This window comes from Bubalus kerabau, chromosome 11 (genome assembly GCF_029407905.1).
Source record: "Bubalus kerabau isolate K-KA32 ecotype Philippines breed swamp buffalo chromosome 11, PCC_UOA_SB_1v2, whole genome shotgun sequence".
Lineage (NCBI taxonomy): Eukaryota > Metazoa > Chordata > Mammalia > Artiodactyla > Bovidae > Bubalus > Bubalus kerabau.
Window position 1 is genome coordinate 17,320,171 of NC_073634.1, and position 20,841 is coordinate 17,341,011.

Here is a 20,841-nt window from a genome sequence, read left to right on the forward strand (position 1 = left end):
ATAGAACAAAGGAAAGTCTGAGAACCAGAGTGAGGACCTCAGGAAGAGCAAACAGCACCCCAGGCTAGCCCAATTTACACAGGGCGGGCCCAGGGGGAGGAAAAAACATAAAAAGAGGAGCCAAAGGGCTGGGGGTGTCTCTCCCCTGTGTGCGCGCGCACTCTCTCTCTCTCTCTCTCTCTCTCTCACTCTTCTTTTCGTGTCTTTTGGGTCAGCATATCCTCACACCTCAAGGATGTATTTTCCTTTATTTTCTAAATAAAACTGAGCAGTAACATGGAGCTGTAACACTGTCCGAGATTTGTGACATGCCGAGGGCTTTAACGTCTGTCGCTTCAAATTTTTGTTGTGATGAGACAGAACCAAATAAATTATACACTCCCCTGAGAGAAGGACTGGTGCTGAAGCTGAAGCTCCAACAGGACACGTGATGCAAGGAACTGACTCATTTGAAGAGACCCTGATGCTGGGAAAGACTGAAGGTGGGAGGAGAAGGGGACGACAGAGGATGAGATGGTTGGACGGCATCACCGACTCGATGGACATGAGTCTGAGTAAGCTCCGGGAGTTGGTGATGGACAGGGAGGCCTGGTGTGCTGCAGTCCATGGGGTCGCAAGGAGTTAGACACAACTGAGCGACAGAACTGAACTGGCACAAGGTGAGTCCTGCCCAGCCATAAAACAATTGACATGAATCTTAAAGAAAGGCAGATTTCCAAGCAAATACATAGTTCATTAACATAGCTTAAGAAAATATTTCCATAAGAAAAACGCACTGGTTAGCTCAAGGTTTGAGATGGAGTTAAGTTCAGGCAGAACCAGGTGTCACCGTGACAACACAGGATTAGAAGAGAAATTTTTTAAAAAGCGTCTGCCACTTGCAGTTTATTTCCTCCTGCTGCTTGGGGACCTCTGGCCTCAAGTGTCCGACACTATTAACACTCTCAGATGGAACCACAACAAGAGGGTGGGAGTGAGGGGACATGCGGTATAGTCAAGACCCACAAATGGGAGGATAATCAATTGCAAAGGTTCTCCGCAAGGAGTCAGAGTCTCCCATTGGGCTCCCCAGCCCAGGGCTCCTGCTCTGGGAATATGAGCTCCCAGAATGTTTGGCTTTGAAGGCCAAAGGGGCTGGCTTTGGGAAAACTCAGAGAGCTATGGGAAACAGAGCCTGTACTCTCAAAGGATGCACAGAAAATTTCACACACTCTGAGACTCAGGGCAGAAGTAATTTGAAAGGCACCTGGGTCAGACTTGTTTGCTGATCTTGAAGAATCTCCCAGAGAGGAGAGGTGGGAGCAACTGGGACTGACCCAGGGTACACAGAGCCTGGAAGCAGACATTCTGGGGGAGCTCATTCTACCAGGAGGACACCAGTGCTGCTGAGCACCATTTTGGAATCCTTATAGTAGCCACAACCCAAACACTGAGAATAGACACACACGGACAAAGAAGGGGATCCAAACACAACACTAAAGACAGTCATAAATCACAAGCGAAGAGAGCAAAAGAGGAGAAAAGGAACAAGAAAGAATTATAAAACAACCTCAAAACAACTAACAGAATGCAATATTGCATACCTACCAATAATTAAATATAGGTGGACTAAATGCTCCAATCAAAGACATGGAATGGCTGAAAGGATATAAAAAGAAGACTCGCGTACATGCTGCCTACAAGAGACTCACTTCAGATTTAAAGACACACAGAAACTGAAAGTGAGGGGATGGAAAAATTATTTCATGCAAATAAAAATGAAATGAAATCTTCAGTAGCAATATTTGCATCAGACAAACTAGACACTAAAACAAAGACTGTGACGAAATACAAAGAAGTTTTTGTTTGTCTGAAATAAAGAGTTTTAATTACTCACCTCTATTATTTATACTATCATTTCTCTTTTTTTAATTTTTGCCTTATTATACTGGTTATTATCTCCAGACCAATGTTATATAGAAGTGATGAGTAGATATCCTTGCCTTTTTCCTGACCTTAGAGAGACCAATATTTTTTATCTGTCATTTCTCCTAACTAAACAGTGAGATGGGAGCTTCCCAGGTGGCTCAGGGGTGAAAAATCCACCTGTCAACGCAGGAGATGCAGGAGACGCAGGTTGGCTGCCTCTATCAGGAAGCTCCCCTGGAGGAGGAAATGGCAACCCACTCCAGCATTCTTGTCAGGAAAATCCCATGGACAGAGGGGCCTGGTGAGTTTCAGACCATGGGGCTGCAAAGAGTCAGACACAACTGAGCACGCACACACACACACTGAGATTCTCCAGAGTAGGAATTATGCCTTATTCGTGTTTATACTCTCTGTTATGCCTGACACAGAAAAGTGCCTGTCATTTAAGAAGAATTTAGTAAATGTTTATTGATGTATTAAATAAATGATAGCAGAAATGCACTGGGCCATAGTCCGTTGTGAATCCTCAACACATTTGGAAGTGGTCTCTTAAAATGAAATGGCAGCTAGTAAACAGGCAGTGACTAACAAGGAAATTTTTAAAGAGTTAATGGTTTCCGGGAACTTCCCTGGTGATCCAGTGGTTAAGACTTTGAGCTTCCACTGCAGTGGGCACAGGTTTGAGCCCTAGTCAAACTAAGATCCCACATGCTACAAGGTGAGGCCAAAAAAAAAAGAAAAAAAGTTGGTGGTTTCAGATTCTGAGTTTTATGCAAATATCACATTAAACTGTCTAGACATGTGCAGGAGAAAGTGAGCATTTTGACCAGGATGCTAAGAAAGACACATTGCATTACCCTGACTCTGAAATTCTATGCACACTAAGAACTGCCAAAAGTAACCAAAACATTCAATTTTGCCAGCTGTGGACCTCAAATATGCAAAACTATAAAGTTGGCTAAAAATGATAAAAAACTGAAAAACTAGGACTTTTGGGAAAATAGATTCATCCATCTGATATTCATCCACAAAGCACCATGGCTTTCAACCAGAGTGTTATTGAAACTTTATCATCAGGTTCAGCAGCAACTGCTGATTCGGAGCTTTTTGAAAAATAACAAATAATAGTAAGTACCATCAATGATTGAGAACTTATGCTAAGCATTGTGCTAAGAGTTTCAAATACTTTATGTCATATCACCCACCTACACTTGGAGAGCTGCACTGCATCCCATGTTATAAATAAAATATAATGCAGATTAACACACATATATGAAATTTAGAAAAATGGTATTCGGGGGCAGGGAAGAAGAGGAGGACAAATTGAGACACTAGCATCGACATATATACACCACCATGTGTAAAATAGATAGCTAGTGGGAAGCTGCTGTGTAGCACAGGGAGCTCAGCTCAGCGCTCTGTGATAACCTAGAGGGGTGGGATGGGAGATGGGGTGGAAGGCAGGTTCACAAGGGAAGGGATATATGTATACGTTCAGCTGATTCACACTGTTGTATAGCAGAAACTAATACAGCCTTGTAAAGCAATTATATTTCAATAAAAAATATTATGTGGAGATCACATTATTCCTAAAGATGACTTTTACCTTAAAGTCCATTTTATCTAAAATTATTATCTTGTCACCAGCTGTCTTTTGTTTAGGATTTATGTGTTTCATCTTTTTCCACCCTTTTTATTTTTAACCTTCCCATGTTTCTAAGTTTCTGGTACATCTTTTGTAAAAGCACATGGTTGAATTTTGAATACTGTTCTCAAAATCATTCTAAAGTCTATTTTAACTAATATACTTACGTCATTTGCATTTTATTGATTACACATTTGGACGTGTTTCTACCATTTTTCTTTGTGTTTCTTTTGTAGAATTTTTTTTCTCTTTCCTTTTTTTTTTTTTTTTTTTTTTAAATATTGAGTTCCTGGCATATTTACTTTTTTATTACATTTCTTTCTCTTTTCTAGCTTGGAAGTTTCACCCTGCATTTCAGTTCTTATAATGGTTGTCCTTGAATGTTTATAATTTATAGGAGTTTTTAAAACTTTGTTTTGGTTCACTTTAAATGTTCTATTATTTTCTAAACCAGCCATAGTTTCGAGCCTTGAACCTTTTCTAAGACTAATCGGTCAAAAACTTAGCAATAAAAGTGCCAGAAGAACAACAGAACTGTTAAGAAAAGTGTCTGGTAGGTATGAAATATAAAAAATATTGTATGCAAATTGCAAATGCTTATAAAACTGGAAGCATATAGACCTCAAAATCTTCATAAGGTAAAGGCAGAAATGTTGACTTGCAAGAAAAGGGAAAATGACTCCTTTTATCTGAAAAAAGGTGATTTTTTTTTTTTAAGGTGGAAGGAACTTTTGCAATCTAATCCAAGCTCTTTGTTTTAGAGATGAAAAATATGAAATCCAGAAGGTGGAAATAATTTGCCCAAAATGTTGATCTGTGGGCACAAGATACACCATGAAATAATGTCTTTTTCTGCAGCTGTTCTGGATGGAGAGGTAGGTCAAAATCCAAGCATGAAATAATAACTGTGAAAGCAAGGTCATTTTACATTAGTGTTTCCATCCATGTAGGCCTAAAAGCCCACTTATACCAATCAAGGAAAAGGGGAGCCTTTGGGCAGATTAAAAATAAAAGCCAGTTGTGGGACAGTTATGGTCAACTGACTGATTTTTATTTGCCAATCACATGCCCACGATCCAGGTAGCTGCCACCAGGGTGATGGAATTTGCCTCCATTATTGGCAAAATTCAAACTAATTTTCCAGTACGTGGGTCAGAGTACCTCTCCACACACTGAAAGCTTTTTATTTACCATCGGTTTACCAAACTAATAAAGCCTAACAAATTAATCTCTAACTGTTGATCACAAGTTCACTAGGTGTATCTATAAAGAATGGAGCTTCCATAGAAAATCACCCATTACTTTCCAAACACATCTCTTATGCAGTTTGGAAGAAGACTTAAATAGTTCTTTCCAAGCTGATGTTTTGCAGAATACCAGTTCTAACAGGTGTTTAAGGGATCTCTGGAAAAGGTGTTCTAGGGTCAAATACATAGAAAAGCTGGATCAAACAAAGCTTTAAAATGGTCAGTGCAAATCTTATCAGAGACTTTTTTGTACTTAATGCTTTGTGTATGGAGAGTTCCCCAGCTGATTCAAACAAGAGAATCTTATTCTCATAAATGCTTTCACAGAGTATATGTGGGAAAATATGGTCAAAAGAAATACAAATTTTGCCAATAGCATAGTATCTTTCTCACTAAGCTTTTTTTTTTTTTTTTTTTACTGTTGTGGAATATATATAACATAAAATTTATTATTTTTTACCATTGCCACCATTTTTAAATGTACAGTTCAGTGGCATTAAGTATACTCACATAGTTGTGCAACCATTACCAACATCCCTCTCCAGATCTATTTTCATCTCTTCATACTGAAACTCTGCACTCATTAGACAGTAACTCCTTATTCTCCACCCCCTAGACCCTGGCCACCACCATTCTACTTTATGTCTCTGTGAATTTGACTCCTCTCGGTTCCTCACATAAGTGGAATCATGTAGCATGCTTGTGACTGGTTTATTTCACTTAGTATAATACCTTCAAAGTTCATCCACATTGTAGTGTGTATCAGAGTCTCCTTCCTTTTAAAGCCAAATGATATTCCACTGTATATATATACTACATTTGTTTATCCATGCATCTATCAATGGACACTTGGGTTGCTCCCATCTTTCGGCTACTGTGAATAATGCTGAAATTATTTATTAAACTTTATTTACTGCAAATTTCACTCTGGTTCTATTCTTGAAGTTGAAAAAACTTTGTCCAGAACATTCTTTTCACCCACAAAATCCTTTCTGATGAGTAAGGATTTCTGGCCCTGACTAAGGTTCTTAAAAGCATTAGATGGCCTGGTGTGGAAACTTCCCACAGATACTTTGTTTCACTGTTTGAGAGGAAGCATTTGGCTAGGTTTTGGAAGCATTTGAAAGGTTCCCCTAGAACCGTCCAAAGAACACATAAGCTGTCTGACTATTGCTACTGCTCCACCCAGCTCTGTCCCTTTCCATAATAAGAAAGTCCTTTATACAACATGACTTCAGATCCAGATGGGAAATCTTTAGAAGCCTCCTGTGGGCAACAGGCAGCGAGATGTGTGACTTATCCTTGAGGATCTGTTTTTTTCAATTGGATAAAGCTAGTATCCTCTCAAAGGAAAACCCTTTCATCAAGTATTAAAAACCTGCAGTTAACTTATTGGGTTGGCCAAAAAATTCATTTGGGTTTTTCCATTAAGCTGTTACCGGAAAACCCAAACAAACATTTTGGCCAACCCAATATTCACTGGGATAGAATTTTATTGATCTCCATCAAGGATCTTGAAAGCCTTAAAGAACAAAGAGGAGGTCCTGTGAGGTACTTTGTGCTTTTTAAAGCCTGCAAAGCATGAGTCAGTATCATCTCCTGTTGTGTAAGGAGAAGAAAGTACAGGGATGCTTTTAGAAATAAGCAGAAGACCACTTTGGCCAGTCAAACAACAGTATAGGAGGAAACAAGGCTAGGAAATACTAGAAAAAAAGCTTTCCTCCCTGGCTTCTGGAAAGTTAAGTTATTAACATCTTCCAAGAAGATGATGGGAATATTAAGAAGTTGAATTATCTTTTCCAATGGCAGGACACAAGGGTCTACCTATGCTGTCTTGTACTTGATACCTTCCTCTTCTTTAAACCAAACCTTGTAGCTCCTGACTGTGCTGATTCTGGGTGCCCTATGCTCTTGAGCCCATCCAGGTGACCAGTACTTTGAGATTTAAATAAAAGTTGGGTTGGACTTGATTCTGCACCATATGAGCACACGTACTGCTTTCATTACAATTCACTGGGAATCTTCAGAAGCTTGTATATTCCAGTCATTGTGATTCTGAGTTGGACACTCTGGGGCTCCCAGGCAAATAGCTTTTTTGTGTCCCTCATTTCTTGATTACCGGAAATAGACTTCATTCAACCTCCACAACCTTCCCTGAGTTCCATGGGGCAGGTTCAAACAGTTGCTAATTAGGGAAATGAAGTGCTGAAGAGATGAGGAAGGAATAGTCAAAAGAAACAACCAGAATCCTTGGGTCAGAGTTCTGATTCCCCCTCAAGGGATGTACATAACAATATCTTTAAGTTGTTTTGCAAATACTGAAACCCCCACCAGGTGGGAGAAATTAAAGGTATGCTGCCCACAAACACAGAGACCCGGGACCAGTTGGAACCTAAATGTTGGTGATGCTGCATCCCACTTACCTCACCACCAACCAATTAGAAAAATGTCCATAAGCTGAACAAGTCCACTACTATAAAACTCCTCACTAGCCCCTTCAGGTTGGGACACGTAGTTTTGAGGGCGTTAGCCCGCTGTGGCGCCCTTTGCCTGGCAAAGCAGGCTATTCTTTTCTATTTCATCCAAAACTCTGTCTCCAAGATATAATTCAGTGTTGCAGTACAGAGGCTTGATTTGACTTCAATTGCTTGATTCATCCTATCCTTTGATAGAATTCTCCTACTCTCTGTCATCTTCCCTCCTGCAACGTTTTTTTTTCTCCAACTTGTAGCAACCCAAAGCTGGTGCTTTTCCTTGTTTTTCCAAAGCACTACCACATAGGCAGTTATGAAGAGAAGGGTTTTATTAAGAATCTTGAGACACAGACAGGGAGATCATAGCCCCTACAAATTCCCTAAGCTTGGATACAGGATCTCTGCCTATCTCTGCTCAGCTGTGTTCATCTCAGTAAGTCCTCTCCCCAATACCCAGTCTCCCTTTCCCTTAGAAAATTCCTTGTTCCTTTGGTGAAAGGAGGAAAATAAAGGAGATAGGGGCTGCCTCACCTTGCCCCTGGGCTTTCAAAATTCTGCTTCCATCATTTTTGCAGAAATGGTTTTGTCTTCTTTGATTGATGCCAGCCAATCCAGAAAAATTTTTGAGGGATACTCTTTCATGTCAAAACATAGTTATCAAGATGTTTTGTTAAATGCAATTCGTTCTCTAAGAGTCAGAGTTTACTCTTCACTAATCAGTATTAAACCTCTTCCTGATGACAGCTGACCTTTGCTCAGATCTTGCACATTTTTCTAAAGATACTGGGGGCTAGACAGAAATTAGGGCAAAATCCTGGTTGAGTCTTTTACTGGCAGAATGTCTAGAAAGGTGCAATCTACATTCACATTGCAGTTTCCCCCTTGCCGGCCTGTACTCCATGCCCAATTGTAACTGCTGCTAAGTCACTTCAGTCGTGTCCAACTCTGCGACCCCATGGACGGCAGCCCACCAGGCTCCCCCATCCCTGGGATTCTCCAGGCAAGAACACTGGAGTGGGTTGCCATTTCCTTCTCCAATGCATGAAAGTGAAAAATGAAAGTGAAGTCGCTCAGTCGTGTCCGACTCTTAGCAACCCCATGGGCTGCAGCCTACCAGGCTCCTCTGTCCGTGGGATTTTCCAGGCAAGAGTACTGGAGTGGGGTGCCATCGCCTTCTCTGAATTGTAACTGAACAGGATGCTATGGGGCCTTCCTGGGACAAGACCTTTACCCATTTCTCTCTGCTTTAGCTCCTCTCTGAAATATCTAAATAACAGTATTTGATGCACATTTCCTGAGTCACAGATATGAACAGTTACAGATATGAACCCCACCACCACCACCACCACCAAATGAAAGACTTCACTACTTGATACAATGAGCCCATAGCCTCAGATGTCCTAGAGCCTGGGGACTGATTATGTTAACCCCTGTGACACCACCCTGTTTCCTCACCATCAACCAAAGACTTGTGCACAAGCTGATCACAAACTCCCTTAGCTGGCTCTTAAAATGCCTTGCCCAAACTCTTTGGTGAGCTCAGGGCTTTTTAGAGTACTGATAAAAAAAAAAAAGATGTACCACGTGAGAGTGCAAGCTAAGTTTTATTTGGGGCAAAATGAGGACTGCAGCCTGGAAGAGAGTACTTCAGACAGCTCTGAGAAACTGCTCCAAAGAGGTATTAGGGCAAGGTCAGTATATATGATTTTCATGAAGGGGAAGTTCAATGCAATCAAGTACTTATTTTACAAAAAGTTTTCTGCTAGTCACAAGAAGCTGATATCATGAAGGGATTTAGTGCTTTTCTAGATATGAGGAGATACAAGGATTGGGATCATGAAATCAGTTCCTGACATTATCTATCTGAAGACCTGTTTCACCAGTTTTCCTGGAGCACAGAGTGCCTCCCTCTCCACCCCGAACCCCTTTCAGGGCATGTCAAAGGTCAACAGCTACAGCAGCACAGGATGCAATCTACACAGAGAAAGTTGGCAAATGTCCTTGGCAATCACCAGTTTGGAGCTGACAAAGGCATGAGCCACTGGACTCCTTGCATGGCCCTGCAACAGAAATTTTTCTGCTCCAAACTCTGACATTTCGGTTTGTTTGGCCTTGCTGTGCAGTAAGCACACAAACTTGCTCTAAGAGCGTCTCTGTGTCAACACTTCCCAGCTCTGTCTTGGAAGTCCAGTTACATTTTCTCATTGAGCATGGACTTCTAAGGTTTGCTGGTTGAGGACCTTCACCTCTGTACCTAAGGCAAGATTAAGATACCAGAAAAAGTGCTAATATTCATATCTTCAAAATACATAAGAGTGACTTGAAAAAGAGGTGCAGTGCTAAAAACCAAGTCTAGAAATTACAGAGAATTTTTACTCTTGGTGGAGGCTGCAGGATTAAAATCCCACAAGGTAATTTCCAAAAGAATTTTCTTACTGACTCATCTGGGCTCCTCTCCCTGCTTTCTGCAGTTCTTTCATATTTACAGTAAATTCCACCTGATTGGCAGGCAGTCTGTATCAGCAGAGAGAAAACATCCTCTGCTCCAACAGAACTACAGCTATACTTGTTAGCACTAGCCTCTTGATTTCAGAATCCTTTTGAACTAACTTACAACATCTGCCCATCCTTCCCTGTATTCATACTATCTAGAGCTCCCAAGGGCTTCCTGGGTAAAGAATCTGCCTGCCAACACAGGAGTCAAGGGTTTAATCCCTAGGTCTGGACAATCCCCTGGAGTAGGGAATGGCAACTAACTCCAGTATTCGTGCCTGAAAATGTCATGTACAGAGGAGCCTGGCAGACTACAGTCCATGGGCTCACAACAAGTCAGTCATGACTGAGCATGCACACATACAGAGCTCCCAAACTTGCTGCTTGTTTTCAACCTAGAACTTTTCTCATCTGCCTAGAACCCATAGGCAATGCCTAAATGCTCATCCAGTGTTTTGACAGTTCTTTTTTTTGGCTGTGTTGGGTCTTCATTGCTGCGCAGGCTTTTCTCTAGTTTTGGTGCACAGGCTCACAGGATTTGTTGCTCCAGGGTATGTGGGATTTTCCCCCATCTGGGATGGAACCCATGTTTCCTGCATCGGCAGGCAGATTCTTTACCACTGAGCCACCAGAGAACCCTGACAGTTCTTATTTGATATGCAGTTCTGACTAGACTTAGTACCTGATTTGTAACACATTAGAATTAGATTTGGAGAAGGCAATGGCACCCCACTCCAGTACTCTTGCCTGGAAAATCCCATGGATGGAGGAGCCTGGTAGGCTGCAGCCCATGGGGTCGCAAACAGTCGGACAGACTGAGCGACTTCACTTTCACTTTTCACTTTCATGCATTGGAGAAGGAAATGGCAACCCACTCCAGTGTTCTTGCCTGGAGAATCCCAGGGACGGGGGAGCCTGGTGGGCTTCCGTCTATGGGGTCGCACAGAGTCGGACACGACTGAAGCGACTTAGCAGCAGCAGCAGCAGCAGAATTAGATTATAGTAGGTTGTGATTTGACCATGAAAAGTGAAGAGAAACTAAAGAGCCTTTTGATGAGGGTGAAAGAGGAGAGGGAAGAAGCTGGCTTAAAACTCAGTATTAAAAAAACTAAGATCGTGGCATCTAGTCCCATCGCTTCATGGCAAATAGAGGGGTGGGGTAGAGAAAAGTGGAAGCAGTGACAGATTTCCTCTTCTTGGGCTCTACAGTCACTGCAGATGGTGACTGCAGCCATGAAATTAGAAGATGACTGCGTCTTGGAAGGGAAGCTATGGCAAATCTAGACAGCGTATTAAAAAGCAAAGACATCACTTTGCTGACAAAGGTCCACATAGTCAAAGCTATGGTCTTTCCAGTAGTCATGTATGGATGTGAGAATTGGACCATAATGAAGGCAGAGCACTGAAGATTGATAAGACACCCCATAAGTGTGTGGGAGATAGTCAAGACAGTGGAAGACAGAGGAGCCTGGCGTGCTGCAGTCCTTGAGGTCACAAGGGGTCAGACACAACTTAGGGACAGAACAACAACAACAAGTAAGTGAGTCTTCGCCCTCTGATGTCTTCTCTGCACCCTGCTTCTGAGACTTAACATGTAGAAGTGTTCTCAACCATCTCACTGCCTGCAAGCTCCCTGCAGCCTCTGTGAAGTTTACAAACTGATTTCAGCTCAAGCCTCTGGATGTGTTATTTGCCTACCCCTGCTTAAAATGGCTGGCCTTCCATGCTCATGAGAATCTGATTGGCCCCCCTTTTGCCCTGTGTGCATGTGTGCGTGCTAAGTCACTTCAGTCGTGCCTGACTCTTTGGGACCTATGAACTGTAGCCTGCCAGACCCTTCTGTCCATGGGATTCTCCAGGTAAAAATACTGGAGTGGGACACCGTGGCCTCTCTAGGGAGTATTCCCGACCCAGGGATCGAGCCCATGTCTCCTTTGTCTAACCTCCATTGGTAGACAGGTTCTTTACCACTAGTGCCACCTGGAAGCCCCTTTTCTCTGTTTGAGGGTCACCTACTAGCCAGGATAATATCAATAGTATCCAATAAATGAGATCAGAGATAGGCAGAGGCCAGATTTATCTACTCTGTGGGCCATGGTAAGAAGTTATATTTTATTGTAAAATAAATTCCGTGTGCATGTTCATGGGGATGTGGAAATTAAAATATGGAAACCAGTTAAAAAGCTATTGCATTGATCCTGGTAAGAAATAACTGTGAATATTGTGGGTTAAATGGTCTTCTTCAACACCACAGTTCAAAAGCATCAATTCTTCAGCACTCAGATCTCTTTATAGTCCAACTTTCACATCCATACATGACTACTGGAAAAACCATAGCTTTGACTAGATGGACCTTTGTTGGCAAAGTAATATCTCTGCTTTTGAATATGCTATCTAGGTTGGTCATAACTTTTCTCCCAAGGAGTAAGAATCTTTTAATTTCATGGCTACAGTCACCATCTGCAATGATTTTGGAGCCCAAGAAAATAAAGTCTGTCACTGTTTCTATTGTTTCCCCATCTATTTGCCAGGAAGTGATGGGACCATATGCCATGATCTTAGTTTTCTGAATGTTGAGCTTTAAGCCAACTTTTTCACTCTCCTCTTTCACTTTCATCAAGAGGTTCTTTAGTTCTTCTTCACTTTCTGCCATAAGGGTGGTGTCATCTGCATATCTGAGGTTATTGATATTTCTCCTGGTAACCTTGATTCCAGCTTGTGCTTCATCTGGCCCCACGTTTCTCATGACGTACTCTGCATATAAGTTAAATAAGCAGGGTGACAATATATAGCTTTGACGTACTCCTTTTCCTATTTGGAACCATTCTGTTGTTCCATGTCCAGTTCTAACTGTTGCTTCCTGACCTGCATACAGATTTCTCAGGAGGCAGGTCAGGTGGTCTGGTATTCCCACTTCTTTCAGAATTTTCCACAGTTTATTGTGATTCACACAGTCAAAGGCTTTGGCATAGTCAATAAAGCAGAAGTAGATGTTTTTCTGGAACTCTCTTGCTTTTTCCATGATCCAACGGATGTTGGCAATTTGATCTCTGGTTTCTCTGCCTTTTCTAAATCCAGCTTGAACATCTGGAAGTTCATGGTTCATGTACTGTTGAAGCCTGGCTTGGAGAATTTTGAGCATTAGTTTTCTAGTGTGTGCTGATGCTGCTGCTAAGTTGCTTCAGTTGTGTCCGACTCTGTGCAACCCCATAGACGGCAGCCCACCAGGCTCCCCTGTCCCTGGGATTCTCCAGGCAAGAATACTGGAGTGGGTTGCCATTTTCTCCTCCAATGCATGAAAGTGAAAAGTGAAAGTGAAGTCATTCAGTCATGTCCAACTCGTAGTGACCCCATGGACTGCAGCCCACCAGGTTCCTCCGTCCATGGGATTTTCCAGGCAAGAGTACTGGAGTGGGGTGCCATTGCCTTCTCTGTGCTAGTGTGTGAGATGAGTGCGATTGTGTGGTAGTTTGAGCATTCTTTGGCATTGCCTTTCTTTGGGATTGAAATGAAAACTGACCTTTTCCAGTCCTGTGGCCACTGCTGAGTTTTCCAAATTTGCTGGCACCATGGCCCGTCTGTCTTGGGTGGCCCCACACGGCATGGCTCATAGTTTCATTGAATTAGACAAGGCTGCATAAGTTATTTTGTGACAGAAGGTCCTGGTTGGGAACATAGGACTAACAAGCCACCACCGACCAGAAGAATTCGGGGAAGTTCAAAAGGAGACACCACATTTCCTACCACCTCCTAGAATCCTTTTTGGCTTCCACCTTGGCTGAGTAATGCATGTGCCACCAAGAAGGACCCTGAGTCAGAGTAATTGGCCAGAGACAATCTGGAAACTAATCCAATCACCACAAAACCTGAGACTTCGAGCCACATAGCAGAACAGTTCTCCTGGGTTCCCTTACCCTACTGATCTCTACTTGGGTGCCCCATCCCAGTAAAGTCTCTTGCTTTGTCAGCACATGTGTCTCCTCAGACAATTCATTTCCAAGTGTTAGACAAGAGCCCCCTTTCAGGCCCTGGAAGGGGTCTCCCTTCATGCAACAAAATCTGCCAGCACTTTGATCTTGGGCTTGCCAGCCTCCAGAACTAATTGTTTGCTGGTTACACCAACCAGTCTATGGTATTTTTTTGTTATAGCAGCTTGAATGCACAGAGTATAAATGATATTTTAAATTATGTCATTATTTGAGATCACCTGTTAAATGAGCAGAAAAACAAGGTTGAACGCTGCGGAATTCCAGGATTTAAGGTTAGAATCAGCAGAAGCCAGACAGGAGATGAAGAAGGAGTGGCTGGAAACATAGAAGAGAAACCAGTAGAGCGTGGTATCCCAGAAGCAAGTGGAGACAGGGTTTTGAGAAGGATTAGTGAAAACCTCTTTCAAATATTGTTGAGAATCTGAGTCAGATAAGGAAAGAGAACCGAATATTGACAAAACAAGATGAAAGTCTTTGTTGGCCTTCAGAAGAGTGGTTTCAGTGGAGGGATGGACTGGAGATGGATGAGGAGAGAATGGGAGGAGAAAAATAGAGAAAAGTCTTTCAAGGAGTGCTGATATAAGAGGTCGGTAGCTGAAGCTGGTGTGGGACCATGGAGGGTTTTTTGAAAGAGGAGTCTTAGAAGCAAGAGTTGTTTACACACAGCCATAGAAGGGAGAGTATTTTCTCACTGAAATAAGAAGTAATGTCATAAGTGGATGAAGAGCAGGGGCTTGGGGGTTGAAAGTTCACAGAAGGGAGGAAATGTGGACAAGCTGACTCAAGTAAAAGACCAATTGATGAGAGAAATATGGTTAAGATGACCAAGGATCCATTTGTAATGTGTGCTCATCAATTTAGAGCGAGACCAGGCTGCAGGCCTGTCAGTCTTTCCCAGTATCAGGGTCTTTACAACTGAGGTCAATTCAGAGACTTAGGTCCACTGTGAGGTTGATTTAGACTAAAATTTTGCTTATCACCCACCCTCCATGGCCCCAACTCTGGCAGGCTATGGATACATTTTAGGTTCACGGGGATTAACATTTTCTGCTCCTTCTTTAATCCCCTGGGAAACACACCCAATCTTACAAATTTAAATGCCATACATTTCTGTATGTATGACAAACCTAGACAGGGTATTAAAAAGCAAAGACCTCACTTTGCTGATAAAGGTCCATATAATCAAAGCTATGGTTTTTCCAGTAGTCATGTATTGATGTGAGAGTTGGACAATAAAGAAGGCTGAGCGCCGAAGAATTGATGCTTTTGAATTGTGATGCTGGAGAAGACTTTTGAGAGTCCCCTAGACAGCAAGGAGATCAAACCAGTCAATCCTAAAGGAAATCAACCCTGAATATTCACTGGAAAGACTGATGCTGAAACTAAAACTCTAATACTTGGCGGCTACCTGATATGAAGAACCAACTCACTGGAAAAGACCCTGATACCGGGAAAGACTGAAGGCAAAAGCAGAAGAGAGCAGAGGATGAGATGGTTAGATGGCATCACAGACTCGACATGAATTTGAGCAAACTGTGCGAGATAGTGAAGGACAGGGAGGCCTGGTGTGCAGCAGTCCATGGGGTTGCAAAGAGTCAGACTTGACTTACCAACTGAACACCACCACCACATTTCTGTACATACCTCCAGCCCTGATATCCAAATCATATACAGTGTCTTCAGACTTGGGCGTTCACCTGTCTTCCCAATAATTTCACTTGAATAACCGCTAGATATGATAGTTTTTCTACCCCAACCTGGACTCAATTCCTCCTCTACCTTTTTTTAAAATTAATTTTTATTGGAGTGTAGTTGCTGAATCAGTTATATATATATATATATATATCCCCTATTTTTGGATTTCCTTCCCATTCAGGTCACCACAGAGCACTGAGTGTAGTTCCCTGTGCTTACAGTGAAAGGAAAGTGAAAGTGAAGTCGCTCAGTCGTGTCCGGCTCTGCAACCCCATAGACTGTAGCCCAGGCTCCTCCGTCCATGGGATTTTCCAGGCAAGAATACTGGAGTGGGTTGCCATTTCCTTCTCCAGGGCATCTTCCCAACCCAGGGATTGAACCCAGATCTCCCGCATTGCAGGCAGATACTTTAACCTCTGAGCCACCAGGGACTCTGCTTACAGTAGGTTCTCATTTATTTTATATATCAATCCCAATCTCCCAATCCATACCACCCACCCCCTCTCCCCTCTTGGTGTCCATATGTCTGCTCTCTACATCTGTGTCTCTATTTGCTTTGCAAAAAAGATAATCTATACCATTTTTCTAGATTCCACATATATTTGTTAATATACTTAAAAAAATATATTTCTCCACAGATAATCACCCATCACAGTTTCAATCAATTGCTCAGGTCAAAAAATATCTCAGTATTATCCCTGACTTCTCTCCTTGTCTCACATATCACCTCTGATCCATCAGCCATGATATTGGCTCTACCTTGAAGATATAATGTAAATTCAACCACTTTTCACTCTGTCCATCACTACCACTCTGGTTCTTACCATCACCCTATCTCACCTAGACTACTGTCCTAACCCCTAGGTTGTTTGCTTTTTTTTTTTTAATTTGAGTCCTTATTGTCCATTCTCCACAAAGTAAGCAGATTCACTTTTTTAATACTTAGCTCATGTCTGGCACCTGTCCAACTCCCGCTCCTTATTGAATAGAACACACTGCCTTCTTCATCACTCCCCATTCACTTAGGTTAAGTCAAAGAACCACAAAATTCTTCCAAACACTCTAAAACCATCAAAATGTAAGTCTAGGCTTCAGGAGGTTTGCCAGACCTTGTATCTGAACCTTGTATTTGATTCTCAGCCTTTTAAAATGACACTTCCTAAGCTTTCATTCTCATCTTAGCCCTTCATTTGAGTTCAACACCTCTCTTGCACCAACTTCTCAACACACCCCTGAGGTGAATGGGGTGAGAATGAGAAACAACAAACTTGTTTCTTCTCAGGTTTTTATTATTCTCCAAGTAGTAATAGAAAGAAAATGGATTTGGTAGTTAACCAGGCAGTCTTTCAAATCTTGTATCTTTTATCAATAGTATGGACACAATATTAATTTATCAGGATTTTATGACATAAAAAGGGACAAAATATACAAAATGCCTGGCTATAGTCAGATCTCAACAAATGCTTCCTTTCCCCCCAATATCTACTTAGTTTCCCTTCTTTTTCTTTATCCTGCTTTCTTCTTGAATCAAAAGTCAACTTTGTATACACTCAGCCAAAGAAAATCTGCCAAGATAAAATGGAAATTGAACAGATGGCCAAGTTGCTTTGACATTCTCAAACCCAGCTTTTAATGATGGGAAGTAATATTTCCAAGTGAAGGCAGCAAATGGTGCCATTTGAGACTAACTTAATTATTTGGCTTCACTTGATTTGAGGAGACCAGGTTTTACTCCCCAACCTGTCCAGCCTGAAATACTGTAAAAATGGCCAGTTTCTTCTGCTGCCAAAAGTAATAAGATCTCAGAAATATGGTGGCTCAGAGAAGGGAATTCAATGTGGAGTTGACTTCATTTGATAGGATACTTAAACCTCAATGCCCGCAGAGAAACTCTGTTTTGTTGAAATATGAGTGTATTTGGCTCACACCATGTTTTCGTTTATATAATATACCTTAGTCTAGTTAAAAAGAGAAAAACCTATTTCTTTTCAAAGAAACCTGTTCTTAAAATGTGTCCCCCATTTAATGATAGGAAGCAGGGGAGTGGTATATACACTGCTGGAGAGTCCTGGAAAAAATAGGCTCCTGGAGATCTTTATATGGGAAAAATATGATCATAAATACAACCAGCAGCCTGCAGGCAGACAAGGTGATTTGTGTTTCAGTTTAGCCGCGCACATCTCTGATTACGCCTGCAAAATGTTGCCAGGGAACTGGAACCGACCAGAGCATCTATCACTTAGCAGCAGTTTTCTTTGTTCATAAGCTATTGCTTGTTGCTGTTCAGTCACTAAGTTGTGTCCGACTACTTTGAGACTCCATGGACTGCTGCCTGCCAGGCTACTCTGTCCACCAGATTTCCTAGGCAAGAATACTGGAGTGGGTTGCCATTTCCTTCCCCGGGGGGTCCTCCCAATCCAGGGATCAAATAAACGTCTCCTGCCTGGCACGTAGATTCTTTATCACTGAATCACCTGGGAAGCTCCTATCTATTCCTACATGCTAATTATCCCTGATTAAAAAGAAAGTAAATTCTTGTTTGGAGTTTCTAACAGCATTATTTTCTGTTTCATTTATAAAGAAACAGTTGTTGCAGTTCAACGGGCCCTTGAGAACCCTGTTGCATGGAACTGAGGCTACTAACTCACCACCCATGTTTCCATAGCTGACACAATCTCCTACCTGGAAAAACAGCTCAGGAAAGAGCTAGATCTCGGGCAAGTGTGAGTGACTGCCCTGCCCTTCCTGAGCACTTGATTCCACCTCCTCTGGAATAAATCTGTGGCATAGAAAAGTGACACATAGCTTCTATCAAAACGGATGACCTGGAGAGCTGTATTCAGCAACCACCCAAGCAACTCAAGTAAGTGGGTCCAACCAAGAGAGCAGAAATCACTGAGCAAACTTGAGTGGCTTGTTCATTGAGCTCAGGTGGGATCTTACTGCAGTCTTTGGACTAAATATGCTGGTTGTTGTTCAGTTGCTCAGTCCTGTCCAGCTCTTTGAGACCCCATGGACTGCAGCACGCCAGGTTTCCCTGTCCTTCACCATCTCCCAGAGCTTGCTCAAACTCAGGTCCATTGAATCAGTAATACCACCCAGCCATCTTGTCCTCTGTCGTCTCCTTCTCCTCCTGCCTTCAACCTTTCTCTGCCTTCAACCTTTCCCAGAAAATAAGTATGCTGGATCAGGTAGCTTATTTTCCATGTTTAATTAACAACATAAGTAAAAACAGCAGGGGCAGAGAGCAGCTACCACAGGTACTGAAAGGAACCAATGTTCACTCATCAGTTCAGTTCAGTTGCTCAGTAGTGTCCGACTCTTTGCAACCCCATGGAATGCAGCACACCAGCCCTCCCTGTCCATTACCAACTCCCAGAGTTTGCTCAAACTCATGTCCATTGAGTCAGTGATGCCATCCAACCACCTCAGCCTCTGTCATCCCCTTCTCCTTCTGCCTTCAATCTTTCCCAGCATCAGGGTCTTTTCCAATGAGTCAGATTCTTTGCATCAAGTGGCCAAAGTGTTGGAGTTTCAGCTTCAGCATCAGTCCTTCCAATGAATATTCAGGACTGATCTCCTTTAGGATGGACTGGTTGGATCTCCTTGCAGTCCCAGGGACTCTAAGAGTCTTCTCCAACACCATAGTTTAAAAGCATCAATTCTTCAGCACTCAGATTTCTTTATAGTCCAACTCTCACATCCATACATGACTACTGGAAAAACCATAGCTTTGACTAGCTGAACCTTTGTTGGCAAAGTAATGTCTCTGCTTTTTAATAAGCTATCTAGGTTGGTCATAACTTTTCTTCCAAGGAGCAAGCGTCTTTTAATTTCATGGCTGCAGTCACCATCTGCAGTGATTTGGGAGCCCAGAAAAATAAAGTCTGCCACTGTTTAATGTATTTCCCTTCACTTAGAGGTTAAGCTGGAGCCATGGTAACGCCCACATTTCCTATACTAGTTCAATAGTATCTATATTTTTTCCATATGCAATAAATAATTCTGCAAAAGCAACATCATGTTTCCACACAAATCTATGACACACCTTACTACAAGGTCTGTGCAAATAATAATTTTTTAAAAAGCAAAAAGGAAAAAAAAGGAAAGTGTCTTGTTGGAGATCAATAGGACACTAGTGTGGACCCTGATAAACTACAGAGCGTGTTGAATGGCATGTGCTTAGAATAAAAGGGGTGGCTGCCAATCGGTTCCCACTTACTGTAGTCATATGGAAATTCAGGTTTAAAGGATAAATGCATTGTTGTTATTTTTCATTTATTTCAAACACTATTTAGTTTAAACAACCAAAACATTCCCGAGGCTCCATAATTTGCAAACTCCAATTCAGCCAATCACTCTGACTTGGCAGAGACGCTTGATGTTGGGGGAGCAGTTGAGGTCCGAGTCCAGTCCTGACATGGTGACCAAGGAAGACAGGGTATGAAAGGAAGATTATGAGTTCAACACGGGGCCACGAAGTTTGGAAGAGGAACCCAGAGACTTGAGGGCATTTTCCTGGGAGCCCACCAAAACTCAGGAAGCATGAGAAGGAGGAGTGGGGTCTGAGAATTAACCACCCAAGAAGTGAGAGGGAGACCAATGCAGGTTCAATCACAAACGTAAGGAGGGAGCGGTCACTTGAGAGAAATCCTGCTCAGGGTAACATCCTTTATTTGGTGTGTTAGTCAGTCTGGGCTGCTGTAACAAAAATGCCATAGTCCTGGTGGCTTAAACAACAGAAACCTATTTCTCAGACTGGAAAGTCCAGGATTAAAGGGCCAACCTATTCAGTTCCTGGTGAGAACAGTCTTCCTGGTTCTGTCCTCAGATGGAAGAGTGAGAAAGGGAGCAAGCTGCCTTGTTTCTCTTCTTATAAGGGAACTAATTCCATCATGAGGGCTCCATCCTCATGACATAATCACCTCCCAAAGGCCCCACTTCCTAATACCATGACAATGGAGACTAGGGCTTCAACATATGAATTTTGGAGGGACACAAATATGCAGTCCACAGCACTTGGAAAGGACAGTTAAATGCTTGCTGTAGCTGGCCAGTATGAGGTCCTTAGCAGTGCTCTTAGTGAGTGTGGTGAGCAGACTAGAAGGTGGACCCGCTGACCACACCTGCTGGTATTCACACCCAGTGTGAGCCCTCTCACATTGCGCTAGGGTGGTCTGTGTGTCGGAAGGGAAGGTGAATGTCTGGGTGAATAAATGGATATGTGGACTGACTGACAAAGAAAACAGCTCTGGCAATTTTGTCTGTCCTTGGAGCACCCTATAAGTAGAGTGCTGTATCCCTTAGGATTATCTTACTTCATTTCTGTGTATCTGTGGGGACATGTGAGACAATCACATTAAAGGTCATTTTCAGGTCTGCTAGCTGGC

At 42.4% G+C, this 20,841-nt stretch overlaps 1 long non-coding RNA gene across 1 annotated transcript; it reads left to right on the forward strand.

The window, feature by feature from the left end:
* Positions 1-607: 607 nt before the first annotated feature.
* On the forward strand, positions 608-19,861 carry LOC129622513 (uncharacterized). Its single transcript, XR_008700028.1, has 4 exons — positions 608-659; positions 4,272-4,428; positions 18,033-18,314; positions 19,824-19,861. It is a non-coding gene; the product is annotated as an uncharacterized LOC129622513 (long non-coding RNA).
* The last annotated feature ends 980 nt before the right edge of the window (positions 19,862-20,841 follow it).